Source organism: Aythya ferina, assembly GCF_964211825.1.
Source record: "Aythya ferina genome assembly, chromosome: 2".
Classification (NCBI taxonomy): domain Eukaryota; kingdom Metazoa; phylum Chordata; class Aves; order Anseriformes; family Anatidae; genus Aythya; species Aythya ferina.
The window spans coordinates 139,853,679-139,865,004 of record NC_140297.1 but is presented as its reverse complement, the minus strand read 5'-3'; the positions used below and the strand labels follow the sequence as shown (position 1 = coordinate 139,865,004).

Sequence of the window (11,326 nt, the reverse complement as noted above, 5' to 3'; positions counted from 1 at the left end):
CGCTACTGCTTATAGCACCCATGGGCAAACAAACTGCTCTGGGAAGTCAGCTGGACTTGGGAGGAAGAATCTGGTTCAGAGTAGTCAGCTACTGGCTAGTGGCAGTGCAGCATCTCAGAGCTGTGGGAGCATAACTGATTTGGGCCTGTTAATAATATTAAATAATTAATTGCATTCTTATTTGTTTGAGGAAGTTGATTAAATTATTAGTTTCCTGGTTCTCTGCTCTGCCATACTTTGTGTATAAATGCAAGCGACATTTAAATACATTTGAGTATTTGGGCTCAAATTAAATTGAACTCAGAGTGGTTTACAAATTGGAACATCTCTGGAAATTTGGATTTCTGGCTCTGTACCTTATTTCTCAAACCCATAAAGAGGAAATATTCTAGAGTTGGATTGCTGCCCAAGTAAGTACAGCATATAAAAGTAAAATAAACCAGTAAATAAATAAATGATCTATCAAAAATTCTCAAAACACACGGGAGAATTACTGACGGAGCTTTCCTGTCTCTGCACAGGGACAAGAAGTAATTTTCTGTGTGGAGCAGCAGGTGACCCGTGCTCAGGAGAGGGGGCTGCTGTCACCCACAGGGCAGCATGTCCCCCTTGGCCACCTGGTCCTGAGCTAAGCATGGGCACATGGAGCTGGGGAACACCACTCCCTGCAGAAGCTGCTGCATCTTGGTCTCTCTGTCTGCCCTGCTCCAGAGGCACCAGAGCTCCCTGGCTGTGCTTAAAATTTGACTTCACCTGTTTTCTCCATTGCTGGTAATTGATATTGAGAATTCTCAGGTCTGGCTCTGTCTAAAGGCCAAAGCACAAAGAAAAGGCTTCCAAGAGAAGTTTCACTCACCTGTCCTAAACTGAGGCCATGCACGTTGAAATGTCATATTTCACAGGTGTATCTCATTCTTCCAAGATTTTCCATGTTCTTTATTAGACAATTTCCAGGCATCATTTACCTTTACTAGTACCTAAGTCCATGTTGGTTTTTAGCTGCCAGTGTTTTTTTCGTCATCTTCTTAAGTAACTTTTTGACCTTTGTATCCACATAAAGCAATACATCATTATAAAAATCTCAAAAATTTACCTTTCTCTAGGAACTGTTTGCAGGTGAAAGACAGGCTTTCCTACTCTGACTTCATGCCTTATTTTTATTTTCTTTTTAAACAGCAGTTTGTAATTACAACTTACCAAAGATAAGACTATGCAAGAGCTTCTCATCAGCCAGAAAGTTGTGCCCTGTCCTCAGCTGAATTACTTTCAAGCTATCATTTCCTAGGCAGCACTGACACGTTCAGCGAAGATCTGGTTACAAATAATAATTCCATTTTATTGTCCTTATTTCAAGAGCTTCATCATGGTGTATTGGTCAGGTTTTGAAAATCCATTTCAATATAAGTAACTTTTTATTAATGTTATAATCCTAAGTTTGAAAATAATGATATACAACTTTATTATTATTATTATTATTATCATCATCATCATCATCATTATTTTCCTGAATGGCTGAATGATGAGCTGAAATGTCTGCTTCATTATTATTATTATCATTATTATCATTATTATCATTATTAAAGCGGTTATCAGATTTCAGTGTAAGATATTTTGAATAATATCTGCCTAGAACATTATGACTCTTTCGAAAGCACAAATTGGAGGATCAATATACACATTGTATTGTATACAATATACACATTGTATAAGAATCTGCATTTTATCAGGCTAATCATATCTGTTATCAACATGGGAAAAAGTTGGTTTACTAGAATACAGCTGATTACAAATGGCTAAAAATATTTGCTCACTTAGAGCAGTCGAGGCGTGCTTTTATTTTTAAACAGAGCGGAAGGCACTGAAGTAATTTCAGTAGAGTTGGGATTTACTGAAGTGTTATTTGGCTGTTTAAAACTACATTTTTTACCAGCAAATGGGCACTAGTTCAGCAAGCCAGTTCATTTCAAGCCAGTTATAGAAACTATATGTGGAAATTTTGTGGGTTTTGTTAGCACAATGGTCCTGTTGGGCCTTAAAGGCTACTCACTCTCCAGCTTTTATCAAGTGAAACTTCTAGTCATGAATGAATATGGCATAAATATTACATAAAAGATCAACAGCTTTGAAAATCGCCTTCTCCTAAGAATTACCTGAATTTACTGTTGATACTTTCAAAGGGGAAGATGTTTGGGTTGCCGATGTACAAAAAGAGAAGTTCTCTCAACATAAGATGAGCTTTATTTATCTGTCTTCTCCAGCACACTTCGGGTCTCCTGCTGGTCTTCTCCCCTGGTTCATGAGGTGAACTCACCAGACTGGAGCTCTTCACTCTAGAGGGCATCAAGGACTGCAGATTAAAATAAATTAAGTCTCATCTTCTTGGATACCAGCTTAGTGCATGAAGAAAAACACAACACATCTGTGGAGTCTGATCAGACCCAGACCTACAGGCCAGAGAGAAAAGAAATTAAGCTCTGGTGATTTCTGGCAGTGAAGATCCTCATGCAAAAACATCAGGAGTCCTGCTCAAATTAAATCAGTAAGGCCTTGAGAGGAGGTTAGTAAAGTCAGTTTTGTCCCTGTTAACAGAAGATTTTTTTTCTATTTTCAGGAAAAGAAAAAAAAACAGAGGTTTGTACAGATGCATGCTGATGTTCATGTGTGCAAGTATTGCCCAACAGTGAGAAAGGATCCGAAGCCCAGGAAATGGAGGAGGAGCTCATCCATGCATACCTATAGAAAATCTCTCGGATATAATCGTGAGGTTGCCCTGAGTGCACTGATGAGACACTCAGTGGTTATTTCAGCAAAAAATTGTTCTTCGCCCAATGTCACCTAACTTAGGCAAATGCCACCCATTCACACCGAGAACATTCCCTGAAATTTTGGAATTGCTCAGCTGTTGTTTTTAGAAGATGCTGTGCTGCAGAGGAAAACAGCACCATAGGGCATCGCCTCACTCCTCAGTTAAGCCTGTCTTTGACAATTGCTTCAGCACATGGATGATTTATTAGCAGTTTTACCCTGCACCTGGGAGCCCTTACCATGCACCACGGGTTTGTTGTACCACATCTGTGTGAAGAGAACAGTATGATTCACCTGGACCCTGAGAGATTACAGTTTGATAGCTGGCATGGGCTTGGTTGTTGTTTACTGTTTGCATTCCTGATGGTTGAGGCAAGGTGATGAGCCTGAATCTGCTGTCATTGAGCAGAGATTTATTAGTGATATAACACCCGTGCGTTCGGTGTGTGGCTGGGTTTGCGTGTGGCAGAGTGGTATCATCACCTTTATTTCATTCTCTGTGTGTGATTCATCATAAACACATGGAGAAAACCCACAAATTTAAATAGCTTCAAAAAGAGTTTAGAAGCAACAACAACACTCAAGAAAGCTTCATCTTAAAGCTGCGCAGCCTAACACTGCAAAGCGGGGTTTTGTGGAGAGCTCCGTGTAAGGACCACAGTTGGTTGGACACATGGCAGCATGGAAACATAGTGCTTGGGGTTCAGCTGGAGGTTCAGACACCTAAACCTGCCTGTGCCCCACTATTCAATGGGGATCCAATCAATAGCTTGGAGAGCTAATAGATCACCCATTCAGAAGGGGGTTGAGTCAGGCAGATAGGCAAAATACCAAGTGCTGTGTGATGTGCCCGTCTGGTCTCCCACCACCCATCCAGGAGGATGTGAACCTGCTGTAGGTCCCACGTCTCACCTACCCGTCCCCTTGGGGCATCTCAGCTGCACGTCAGATGGCACTGGACACGGCTACACAACTGCAACAAGCTCTGCACCTCCACGTACTTCGCATTTATCTTCTTGTAAGACTCCAATTTCACAGTTTTGTTCTCTAGGAAAGAGTTCAAGAGGAATAACATCCCTACACAGGTATTTTAAGCACAAATGGATTTTGCACGGTCGTTCAGGTTCCACTGTTGAACTCCTTGGGGTCCTTGAATGAGCACTAATGAGAGGAACAAAGGCCTGAATGAGGTAACTGAATTATCTGCCAGTGAAGCAGTGCAGCAGGGAAATTATAGGTTTGATTCACAATTCTGAGCGTAATCCTTGCCTGACTGAAATAACTGACAAAACTGTCATTAACTGAAACGGGGACAATATTTGACTCATTCATTTTAGCTTTTTCCCTTTTGAAGCTCTAAGGTTTGAAGTGCTTGTATGTTTATATGACAAAAATATTTTTATTATTAAAACTGCTTTGCTCACCTCAACACAAAAGAGTAATTTTCCTATTTTCTTAAATAATACCTTTTTATAAGGTCAGCTAAAGTATTTAATGGATCTAAAGCATTTTAAGGTATTTTAAGTTGTGTTGTGTTTTTTGTTGTTGTTTGTTTCTTTGTTTGTAAATTTATTTTTAGACTCTACTTAAGTAATTATCTTAATATATTTTTCCATTTGAAAAAAAAAATAGAGATTTATTAAAAATAGCTATTTTGCACTAATAAGCACACTTTCTTATTATTATTATAAAAATGACAAGATGCATATACCGTAATTAATTCTGGTATCATTTGAACTAGATGTTCCTAAAAAGTTTAATAGCAAACTTTCCACAGGTTTTGGCCCCACTTGAAAACGCTGAGAGTAATAGGCCTGAAACTGTTATTTGCAGTAGTAGTGACTACACAGCAGTCGTACTACTGGATGTGATGGCAGTGACTGTCTTCTCAGCACCTACAAATGCCCCAGCAGGTGAGCTGTGCAGGTGTTTGAAGATGGTTTTAATGTCACAGGCACATCATTCTGAAGGGCTGGCTTTTTCTTGCATTCATATGAAAAAATAACAATTTATAAGAGCTGGTTTGGACAACCTCAAACCTTCTGAGAAGGTACGGCTGATGGATCCATTTTGCCAAAAGAGTCAACCTGTGCTTTATCTATCAGAGCTGAGAAAAGGAGCAGGATGGCCTAAGCCTCAGCACTTCCACAGGCTTTAATTTGTTCAAAGGCTTATCGTTGCTCAGGGACCCACTACATGGCTCCAGAAACTAACCACTTTGGAGAGTTAGGAGAAGAATTTACCCTGTAGTGTTTGAGAAAAATTTTTATATTCCTGTTTCACTCCACTGAAGTCAACCTGTTGCGTTAAACTGTGATCCCAAGGGCACAGCCTTATCAGTTTGTAATGAGCTTCTCTCTGTGTTTGCTGTGTATTTCCTGTTACGTTCATCTAAAGTGTGTAACGGCAGCTCAGGATGTTTGTTTTCAAGTTTTGCTCTGATAAGTAGCCCTGCAGACATGAGTGTGTACTCACCTCTGCTTTTCCCTCCCCTGGACTAAAGTTTATAAACTCTGGGATTGTCATTGTTTTCTATAAAAAATGAAGTACAGAAGTGGTTCCTTATGGAAAAAGCAATCAACATTTCTTCAAATGAGAGATCCAAGTAGTGTGTGTCTACTTAACTTAAAGTTACTTCATTTTTTATAGAAAACAATGGCCATCCCAGAGCTTATGAACCAAGATGTAAAAACATTCACACCAATATCAATATTTCTGATTATAATTTTTCAAGGGGCAAATGGAGTTTTTGCAAGGGATTTCTGGGGACAGCTTGGTTTTAGTGGCTGGTCAAAACTGTGTTTTTCCATCTTCCCTCTTCAAACATTTTCTGTATTATTGGTAACTGAAAAATCCATATATAATTTAATTTTTTCCAGACCCTTAATCAGTGGAGCATAATGGCTAGATTGATTGAGTAATTTGTCAGAGTACATTTTGTCCAGTGGGCCTTTGGTACACCCGTGGCTGCCGCAGCAAGGCTGGCCCCGAGTCACGCAGACATCCAAGGTCCAGGGCAGAGGAGTGACAACAAGCAGGTTGCAAGTCTCTTGTAACAACACAGACAATTAGTATGCTGTGAAATATAACCAATTCTGAAACAGTACTGCCCAAGGAATAGTTTTACTAGTGTCTACAAGCTTTCACATGAGTGAATTTGGCAAGTTAGGTTGTTGCTTAGCTCTGGGAGATAAAGACAGGGATGCATCAGAATTTAGGGCAAGCAAGCAGGGACTGCAAATACTGAATACTTGTAAGAAAACCAGGCTGCTGAGAAGAGAGGCAGAATATCGCTTAGCAACATGAAAACATCCAAAACTGCAACCTCTGGTAGAGTGAAGGAGTACAGAAGAATGAGAGCAAGATAGGAAAGTCCAAGTAGCCAGAGGACAAAAGCCAAGTAAAGAGCATGCAATGACCTACTGAAAGGTGACATAGAGCAGAAGAAGACTGGGAAGGAACTGCCTGTTGTTCTTGGCTGTGCTGGTGTGGAAAATGGGTTCCTAAGGAGTGAGGTTGTTCCTTGTACTCTAGATCAGTATTCGTTCTTGTGGTTGTTTTCTCCATCAGATTTACAGGTGAAGTTAAGCTGAAAACCCTTTTCTGACTAGTGCCTCCTCTTGCCCTGTTTTGTAAGAGAAAAGGAGGACAGCAGCTCCTGGGGTGGCTTTAAATCACAATCACGGTCTTCACAAACATTTCCAACACCCAGGCTTGTTTCCATCTCCCTCGTGCTAGGCTGGTGCTTGTGTGCGAGTGCGGTGCCACAAGCCAGAGCAGGTAGCTCACACGTGGGAAAATGCAAAGTTCCCAGCTGGATCCATCGGCAGCTCTGCCTCGTTGTGCTGGCACTATTGCTGGCACAAGGCAGGGAATGGCCAAACAGACATACAAGTAAAGTACCCCTGTACCTGTGTAGTCCTGTCCACGGTGACTGTGAATTCCTCCTGACAAGTCTGGAAAGAAGAGGCAAGACTCTCTCAGGCTCTGTTAAAGAATTTATCAAACCCTTCAATTTGGAGTATTTAACCTAAAATCTAAGTTTGTTGTGGAAGGAAAACTTGATAGTTCAGGAACTACAGGAATATTTTCCCACGCCAAAAAAAAAAAAAAAAAAAAAGTCAGAAATCCATTTCAAAAGAAGGAGAAAATTTCTGCAACAGTGCTTTACAGTCTTCTTCCCTAGGGCCATTCTTTTATTTCCCTGTGTGGCCATCGGTGTCAAGCAGGGCTGCATGTTGAAAAAGAGGTGGTCCAGAAGTTTGAAAGTTGATGACTTCTGCATTGATGAAAAAAAAGCATGATTCCTAATATTCCCTGCATTTAATATTGGGTAAAATCAATTGAAAGAGTAAATGGTCTAGCCAACAAACCCACTTCTAAAATACTGGAATCCCATACTGTACCTGGAGTGAGAAATATAAATTTCTAGGTAGCAATTCTGAGTCTGCCAGAATCCTGGTTTGGTGTCAGGACGTTCTCTTCCAGCTCATCAGTGAGTATTTGATTATGTGTGGAGCAGCATGTTAATCTCAGGAGAACGTGGCAAAAAAAAAAGCTTCAGAGTTATGTACAATATTAAAAATTTCCTTGGCATTATGAGACCACGAGATGAAATCATTAAAAGATCTTTTTAGCTCAAACCTTAATCACTTGGCAAAAGCTGAGAGAGTTTCACCCTGACTACTCTTCGGAAGCAGCTCGAGATTGCTCTCTAGAGGTGAAAAATGAAGATTTCCTTTAAGAATTCAATAAAGAGTACACACACAGGACATACAGGATGTAAGAAGTTCTTAATGAGCCTCCAGACTACAAAAGGCAAAAACACTTAATTTTTTTAGAAGAACCATACTCAGGCCAATAAATAGTGAACAGACCTACAACAGTGTGCATGCTCACTTTACTTTTTGTAACTCTAACATGAAAATACAGCATTGCCACACAGCATTTGCTATTCAAAGCTGGCTCTAAACCATCTGCTTTTACTTAATTTAACTTTCCCTGTAGTTTTCCTCATACACAACAGGTGTGTCCTCTCCCTGTTTCCCCACGGCCTCTCTTCTCACTGGCTTTAAAGAAATTGTACATACTAGCCCCAAAGTCTCAGGGAAATATAATGCTGCAATAGTCTTCTTACAGGCTCAAATGAACCTCAGGAAACTCATGTTAAATTCACAGAATAGAATCATCTAGGTTGAAAAAGCCCTTTGAGACCAGCAAGTCCAACCATCAACCTGAGCTGCTGCGTCCCACCGCTAAACCATGTCTCCTAGTCCCATGTCCACGCGTCTCTTAAATACCTCCAGGGATGGGGACACCACCACTTCCCTGGGCAGCCCGTTCCAATGCTTGACCACCCTCTCAGTGAAGAAATCCTTCCTCATGTCCAACCTAAATCTCCACTGGCACAACGAAGTTCAGTGAAGTTGCACTAGCAGGAATCCAAATATTACACGTGTTTTCCCCGACTGTCCAAAATGAGAACTTATTAGTGATATAGAAAAACAACCTTTGCAAGACTGAGGAGTCATGATTTACTCTATTAGTGATTTTTCCAGTGTGTACCATAGTACAGAAGATTCAGGAGTTCATCTGTTTGTACAAACACAACACTAAAAAGATCCCATCCCCATCAAGAGTGTTGCCATTTGCTTATGACTTGTCTCACATATTGTGCCCATAAAGATATGTAAGTCAGTGTAAGATAAACTATATCGTGTCTATCTAATACTAAGCTGCTGGCAAATGTTAAAGTCTTTCACTCTAAGAATCAAACCTAAGGCAAGTGGAAGAATGCTGCCTCTGATGACACAAGAGATCAGCAGAAGTCAGACAGCCCTTCTGCAGTGTGAATTCCACCAAAACCAAAATAACCAAACTCATGGATCAGGTATCTGGTAAGACGTTACCTTCTAAACACTTATGCTCAGGAATCAGTCACCGTGGGCAATGTTCTTCTGTATCTAATAATTAAGCAGGACAGAGATTTATTTATCTTTCAGAGAGCTTTCAAAATCATTAATATTTTTATGAAAATTAAACTAACACAGAGGTTTAAAAGCAGGGTGTTTCAAAATGCCACTGTATTGAAAAAAAGAACCAGTCCAAAGACCTGACATCTGCTGGCCACTCTGATTTGCTGTGTATAACAGCTGTAGACCATAAAACAGAAGCAGCCCCAGAAGCAAGTTCTTGACTAGAGCAGGAGCACTCACACGTTTCTGGCCAAGAAAAAACTACAGCCACAATTAAAACATATTTAAATAATAATAATAATAATAATAATAATAATAATAATAATAATAATAAAAGCCAACAGTAATTCAGTATGTCACCATGTTGCTTTCTACCTATCACCCTACCTGATACAAAATCTTCTTTTATGCCCATTTAATGTTTGGTTTTATAATGCACAGAGGAACAAGACATTCTTCTCCCTGCCTGTGAGCTATGGCCATTTTGTACAGAACTCCCTTTCCCTTCCCACTCCTCTTTAACTCTTACGGTGATGCTGCAGTACCCTTTTACCTTGAACTACCTTTAGTCTCTCCCTGCAAGGGCACATTGCTGCCTCACGTTCACCTTCCTTTCCACCAGGAGGCCCAGGGCCTTTTCTTGCAGCTCTGCGTCCTAGCTGGCTGGCCACCAGCCTCCTGGTTATTCCTCCCCGGGTGCAGGACTACAAATTTCCCTCTGTTGAGCTTCATGAGGGTCCTGTCAGCCCATTTCTCCAGCGTGTTGAGGTCCCTGTGAACGGGGAGCACCTGGTGCATCAGCCATCCTCCCACTACTGGCTCCAGCCCTGACCCCTGGGCACAACACCAGCAGTAACTGACCTCTGGGTCTTCGTGCCGTTGATCACACCACTCGGAGCCTGTCACCTCACCTCGTTTCAGTCTGTCTCACTGTCACTTCCCTGCTGGACATCCACGCTTCTTCTTCTGCCCAGTTCTCTGCTCCTCCTCATCCCCAGTCCTGGTGACCCTGGAACTCATAGAAGGTTTTCTGATACGCTTTCATTATTATGTTTTATTTGTGAATTTTTAGTAACCACCAGCACTTCAAGACATGTTAAAACTCACTAAAATATCAATACGTTGCTATTTTAGACACTTCTGCTGTGCAGCAGCTGTTTCCCCTTCTCCGATTTCAACTATTTACAGCCGTGTAAATCATGGAAATCCACTTATGCCTGCTTTTCCTATTAGGACGTAAATCACCTGTCGTTGCATACTATAGTAAAATTTCCATACTCCTCACATTTTGGAGAAGAGTATGCTCTTCATTTCTTCCACAAATTCCTTTTTACATTAATTCTAATCACTTGGCATACTTCTCGGAGATGGAATGCAAACTTTCCATTTCTATGCAGTTTAAACCCCGTTCCACTTGCCAGAACTCCTTTAAGAACTGCAGAAATGTAGTAAAACTGCACAAAGAGGTTTTTATTGTAGCATTTTAGTATAAATTAGAACTAATGCAGACTAACTCCCACTCCTGTACCCAAACTACCTTTCCTCACCACTAGGAAAGCCCAGCAGCATCAGACACCTCTGTTACTCCACAGTTTGTCATCATTAAGAGTCTTCCCGTCCTCGCAACCAGGAATTCTGTTACTGTAACCCCTCATTCCCCATCCACCCTGCGCTGCTGAGAGAGGCAACAGAAGTAGAAGAGTGAGGAATGAAGGTGTGAAGTCGAGCCTGAGATAAAAAGGAGAAGGTGGGTTTCTTTTTCTGTTGTCCAGCTGCCTCTTGCTTCCTGCCTCAAGGACTTCTTCATTTCAGAAGACTCCAGTGCTGCTTCAGCAGGCACTAGCTACCTTGAACAGGTCAAGGAGTACAGGAAAGCTGTTTCTGCGCTGCTTCCTTGCTCTTGCTTGTAGAAGTGTTTTGAAAACACAATCAAAAAGAACTAAAATGAAGAACAGAGAGAAGTGTTTAGCCTGTGATCTGTTTAGTCTCCTGTGATCACCAAAACAGGATTAAATGCTGTTTCTGGGGGAGGGAAATGGAACTTTGCCCTAAGCAGTTCATTACACAGTTACAGTGAGCTCAGACCCAAGACAACGACGTACACAATAATTATAAGAGCCAATATTCAAACATTGATCTATACAGGGGAGGATCTGACTGAAAAAGGGAAAACCTTAAATTTGCTCACACACTTTAAAAACCTGGTCAAGGCAGTGAAGAGCTGTTACCTTCTGTAAAGGAAGGGAGAGAGCATGGGAGTAGAAGTACAACTGACTACTTGATGTTAAGTTTTTCCATTTTAGCTGTACAAATGACCATATGTAAAAATGAAAGCAAATATGATTAAGATTTTTTTTTTTGTATAGACTTCAGAATCCCAGTTCATTAGCAGCAGCTAGATGCAACTCTTGCATTCAAAAGCTAGCCTCTCCTTTTGGTAATCAGAGATTCACTGTGGGCTTAAAGATAAATTTCTCAAAACTGCTTCTAACAAAATTAGAAAAAAATCCAGCATTTACAACCTCAATCTTAATTCAAGTCAGTTT

General features: G+C 40.8%; 1 long non-coding RNA gene across 1 annotated transcript; it reads right to left on the bottom strand.

Moving 5' to 3' along the window:
• Positions 1 to 1,315: 1,315 nt before the first annotated feature.
• On the bottom strand, positions 1,316 to 9,054 carry LOC311432327. Its single transcript, XR_014689984.1, has 3 exons — positions 7,212 to 9,054; positions 3,722 to 3,852; positions 1,316 to 2,330 (listed from the first exon to the last, which is right to left on the bottom strand). It is a non-coding gene; the product is annotated as an uncharacterized lncRNA (long non-coding RNA).
• Positions 9,055 to 11,326: the final 2,272 nt, after the last annotated feature.